General features: G+C 37.8%; 1 pseudogene; it reads right to left on the bottom strand.

Annotated features, from left to right (window-relative positions):
* Window positions 1–393: 393 nt before the first annotated feature.
* Window positions 394–1,039, bottom strand: Gm29747 (annotated as a pseudogene).
* Window positions 1,040–6,065: the final 5,026 nt, after the last annotated feature.

Below are 6,065 nucleotides of genomic sequence, written 5' to 3'. Positions count from 1 at the left end.
AGCACTACAGAACAAAGACATACTACTAACAATTCCAAGGACAAAATATTGATTTGTGTATTAAGACAAACTCATCACTATTATGTAGTCTCTCCTTGAGAAATACGAGCAAATTTCTATTTACCCTTAGGTCATTTATAACATGGAAAGTGGGAGTGTTTCAATTAGAGGAAAGAGTTACACAAACAACACAATAACATAGCAATATGTTAACATAGCAATTTTTATCAGAAAATCTAAATTTCAGACATGTGTGTATAATATAACCTATGACACAAGAGCAAATGACTGTCAAAAATCATCATTGTATCTAGTAAAGCTACCTTTAAATTAACAGAAAGATATATCATAAAACAAGATAGGTGTAACAAAATTAAACAATTTGCGAGCCTTTTAAAAGACATATACAATTGAATACAAGAGGAAGAAGGAAGAGAAGTAGATGCAAATACACATCCTCTTCTCTGCAATCATCACGGTGATATCAGTGTCAATGTACAGCACACTCTGGTGATATTTTAGCAGTTCCAGGATGGCCAAGACGATATCACTAATGTAACAGCTGCCGGATGTTTCAAACTTCTTTGCATGATGCAGGCCCCCAGACCAGTTCACAGTGAGGTCTTTCTGCTGCTTAGTAGGGTTCACAAGGCGTGACACAGAGCCACCAATAGATACCTGAGAGAACTCAAACAGGCCATCAAATACTTGACAGTCATCAATGTCACCAATGTTGAATCTCATCATGTGTTTGCTGTATTCAGACACATTATCTGGGCAAATAGAATATAAGAATTTAATTTAGTCATCATTGTGGTACTTAGTCATCTCTTCAGTTCTTATAACCACCACTCTTAAAATCACATCCATTGTGAGGATAATAGATTTCCATTTTGGTAGCGGTCATAGTTGAGCATCAAATTGTGGTCATGTGGATTCGGTGAGGCTTAATTGAGTGGCCTTGTCCATAATAGTGGTTTCCAACATTCCCATTGTAGAGGTAACAGACTTTCTTCTTGGTGCCCTCAGTCTGCACCATCTTGCTTGTCACTTGGTCCTCCTGTCAGTACCTGATATCTTGCTTTTTAATCCATCCCTCTATATTTAAGGAAATCGGTTGTTATCATCGTCCAACAAGACAAAGATGCTGTGTTAATGCCCTGGTTGAATGTTGAAGAATGATATAGGGCAGGATCATGGCTTTATCTGATGCTTTATTGTGTCTCTTCTTGTTAGATATACAATCTCATTTAATTTTGTTTCAAAGAGTTGCTCTGTTACAAATTAAACTCTAGCTTTCCACACTGGCACTTTTGTGCTGGCACATAAATGATCACAACAAATGCCCAGTCAAGTAGTGCTCTCCATCAGCACCTCAATCACATCTATGTTCAGATGCAGATTTTCACAATTTGCTTCATAGAAATCATTTTGCTTTCTATTAGCTGTGTGATGTATTACTTCATTTAGAGAGCTTTTGGAAACACAAATAGCTATTGCCATGTCAGCATTCCTCATGAGAGAGTATCTTGGGACTAAAAGATTGAGTTTACTAGGGGACCCATTTACTCCACAAATCCTCTTAGAACTGTGTCCTGCTTTACTCCTTGCATTTACATATGTTAAGGTTTTGGCTTTTTACACAGTGAAAATCACCAATTGTGTTCTTTAGTCTTTCATTTTCACAGCTTGTTCATACGTTTCATGAAAATCTTCTGTGCTACAAATGATAAGTATATGGGTTTTCACTCTAAATCCTAATATTAAAAGTTTATAATAATATAAACAAAAATTATAGCTGTTTAAATTTATAACTTATTCTTCTGAGGTAGGATTACACAAGAGTTTGTCTTAACAGATATTTTAAGATTGATTGATTATGTAATAAAAGTAACTGTGTTGCTTTTATATTTGCTGTATTATAAAAACATTGGAGCTTTCTATCATAAAAAGCAACATTGCATTTTCATTTTCCTGTTTACTATTTTCAGAGCACTTGTCATCTGTGTCAAAGGATTAATGATATAGCTACAAAAAATCAATGTTATTATCTGCTTAAAATGTAGAAAATAAATTCCCTTAATAGAGTAAAACTCACCACACTTCTTTCATGTAGTTACTTGTAGTTTTTGTAAATGAATTGAGGGAAGACAATACCCAGGGCACACCCACAGGATGCTCACTCACACAAATCCAGCTCTCTATTAATAACCAGTCTTTTACATATTTTTATACTTAATTGATGAGTGATGATTGTATATATTATGGGACATAATATAAATCTTTGAGACATGTGTAGCATGTGGATTGAAGAATTTTAGCTAAATAGCATAGTCATGATTTCACGAGTGCTATTTGTTGTTATTAATTGTTGTGAATACATTTAAAATCTATCAAAATTCCTCAATCAGTCATTCAGTGTATCCCAGAGTTTTGATTAAGGAACCTTGCAATATGAGTGGCAGAGGCCATTGCTCATATTTAGTAGAATTCTTGTTCTCTTTCTCTTATGTTTATCTCCCTCCTGCCTGGTACCAACATTCCCTTACATGCTTTTGATATTGATTTTTTAGATCCTATAAACATGTAAAAATGCTTTAGAATTATTGTGTTACTAGCTCACTACAATTAGCATAATATCTTCCAATTTCTTCATGTTGTTACACATGGAAGTTTCCTTTTGAGGCTGCACAGTATTCTGTTGTGTTAGTAAACACATTTACTATGACTCATACAAAATGTAGATCCCTTCATACATGCACACACACACACACACACACACACACACACACATGTATGTATGTATGTATGCATGTATATAGATAGTCCAAGTATACATCTTCTTTATGGAGATAAGAAATGCCTGTTTATGTCCTTATATACTTCAATAAGATTATTTGTCTTTTTACACCTAGCATTTTTATTTCCTTCTATAAATCAATACAGTCCTTCTATATAATCCTGTCCCCAGTGTTCTGTTCCTGGGTCTCTTAATCAGTTCTTCCTTTCTATGCAGCTCTATTGGTCCATTTTTCTTTTGTTTCCCATGTTTCTGCAGTTAATCCAGGCAGTTATTGCCATGGCTAGTGTCTGCCAGCCTTATTAGTATTTTTTAGTAGTTTTATAACTTCTTATCCCATATTTAAGTTTTAATTTATTTTTCTTCAGTTTTATACATAGTAATTTACCCTTAAAATTCAGTAGGCTATGTTTACTATAGCGTATAGCTGCCCTCCCATCTGATCACAGCTTTATGTATAATCCCTGATTGCAGAACCTCCAAGCAAACTCAAAAGGGGACTTATTTGTGTGCTATTAGCATCTTCAGGTTCTTTATTTCATAGCACATTATGGAAAATAGTCAATTAAAGTAAAATTAGAATATTAAATCTGAAATAGGGAACTCAGAGAATATATAATCATACTCTATACTCTCTAATTCTAAAGATGTACAGAATCAAAACAATGAGACCTGACACCTAAGATGTGTTCAATATACAAATTAGGGACTGAGTAAATTAGCATATTGTTCTCACAGAGGGGATCAGTCAGACTGGCTGTCTTGTATAAGACTTCTTTCTTTTCTAGTAATGTTCAGCATCCAAACTATAGTACACAGTTGCAAAGTTAATCTGACTTCAATTGTCATATGTTTAAATAAAATAACATTGTAGTGTATGCAAGTGGATGCCTCAGTCTTTTTGTTTGAGAATTTCATATGCTCAATTTTCTGTTTTTGTTTTAAAGAATAGACACCACTCCATCTTATAGTACGTTTGTTTGTTTGTTTGTTTGTTTGTGTTTGAAGCTATTTGCATGATCCAATACCAGTGAATTTCCAAGCAACCAATTTTATTAAATCTTGGCTATAGATACCTGTGCCTACCAGAAATGTCTTCTATATGATAACACACTGACAAAATTAACTTGAGAAGGAAACAGAAATCTTTAAACTTCCACGTCACAGTCCAGCATTGAGGAAAGTCAGAAATTTCCAGGCCTCAGTCTATTACTGAAGGAAGGTAGAAACCCTTAGATAGTCCATCACTAAGGGAAGTTAGGGTAGAAGCTTTAGGCAGCAAACTTAAGGCAGGAACTGAAGCAGAGACCGTGGAGGGGTTCTGCTTATTAAGTTGGACCCAGACTTACATTCAAATACTGTTCCTATACGTCCCACGTCCACCTGCCTAGGAATGGTGCCAATGCCAGTAGGCTGGGCCCCTGCATGAATTAGTAAAAATACTTCACAGAAAAACAATATGACAGAATCAAGGTTGATATTCACTTTTTTCCAGGCTTGTCAAGTTGGCAATTGAGATTATCCATTACAGGTATATCCTTTATCAAACTACAACCTTTCCTAGTCACATGATCTCACATTAGAATCACAATATAAAACAGTGCAACATTTAAAACATGTTACAATCTTAAAATATATTTTTTTAAATAAAATGTCTTGGAAGGACATAAGTGGCTCTACTTTTCTGTGTCAACATAGCTGGTCTTACAGGATCAAGCTAGCTCCACTCCAAATCTGCTGATGTTCGTTGTCTCATGCTTCTGGTATCTTCAATTTGCTGGACACTGTAGTCTCTACTACAACTGAGGCTACACCTTCACTAGTGACCTTTCTGGTATTCCAACCCTGCCGCAAAGTACAAAGCCTCAGATGCTCTCTATGGTCCATTCATGCCTTCAAGATCACTACTGTGTTGGAGACTCTTGCACATTATTTGCCAACTACTGTTGCCAGCAGAATATGTAGCCTTGACCTTGGCCCTTTAAATGACAGCTTTTATGTGCTGACTCCAAGGGAAAACTAACCTTTTAATAATTACTGCTGTTTTAGCCTATTTGATTAACATCCAATGACACAGAAAACAGGATTTTCATTTTTACATCTTCTTAAGACAAATATATTGCAGAAATGTCCCCTATAGACTCTACAAACAACTCAGATTTCTTACAGGTAGGTGGATCGTGACAGGAGGCCTGGTAAGGTCGAGCTAAGGCTAGAAGCCCCGGAGAACCTGAAGGGATGGTAGGAGCTTTGCCTTCTACAAGCACCAGGCTCCTGTCAGTAGTTGCAGCCCCAGGTAGAGAAATTTATGGCCATCAGTCACATAATCGCCACACCCCAAGCCATTCCACATGGCATGTAGATGAGGCATCCTGAACCTCTCAGACAAAGCCAATAGGAAGCACTCACTGTCAGACCCCAATACAACCCAAAACTGTATATAAAGATGCTACCCAGAAGGAATAAAGGTGTGTGTGAATTACTCCATAGTCTGAGAATGTCTGTCATAAGAGCTGTAACACCACTCCCAGGGAAGAGAACTGCTCTCCTGAAAGGCCACCAGAAGCTCCCTGTACCCCTTCGCTGGTTAGTCAGCCAGAGTCTGCAGTGCGATGCAGCCAAGGAGGCATCTCAGAGTAACAGCAGCAACAGCAGAGGCAGCAGCAACACCAGCAGCAGCAGCAGCAGCACCAGCAGCAGCAGAGGTGGTGGAGGCAATTTCCCCTCCCTGCACAACACTTTTCCCCTCTGCTTGAACCCTCCCACTTGGCCAGGCCAGAGATCTCCCAGCCTCTAGTGCACAGGGCCACAATTTCTCTCTGAAATTTCCCAAACCAAGCCTCCATCATCTGCCTTACTCTCAGCATTCTTGTCTTGCCAGCTTCCACAACATCCTATCAAACTCTGATCATTTAAAGACTTTTCCATCCCAACATCCCAAACACTCCCACAATTCTCCAGCAAAATCACAAGGTCAGGTTCCTCACAGCAATCCTTCACTCCTGGTGATACTTTCTACTCTAATTTACTTTTCTGCTTTTATAATAAACACCCATCCAAAAGAAACTTGGAGGGGGGGGGGAAGAGGTTTTACTTCATTTTACAGATTATCGTTCATTCTGGACGATGCCAATGTAGGAACTCAAGGAAGGAAGGAAGCAGAAGTAGAAAGCACAGTGGCACACTGCTCCTGACACATGTTCAGCCACCTTTTATACAGCCCAGACCTACCTGTCCAGAAATGGCATTGCCTAGAGATGGCTGG

This window comes from Mus musculus, chromosome 3, assembly GCF_000001635.26.
Source record: "Mus musculus strain C57BL/6J chromosome 3, GRCm38.p6 C57BL/6J".
In the NCBI taxonomy this organism is placed as follows: Eukaryota; Metazoa; Chordata; class Mammalia; order Rodentia; family Muridae; genus Mus; species Mus musculus.
Note: the sequence above shows the minus strand (reverse complement) of the source record. Positions and strands in the feature narration are given on the sequence as shown.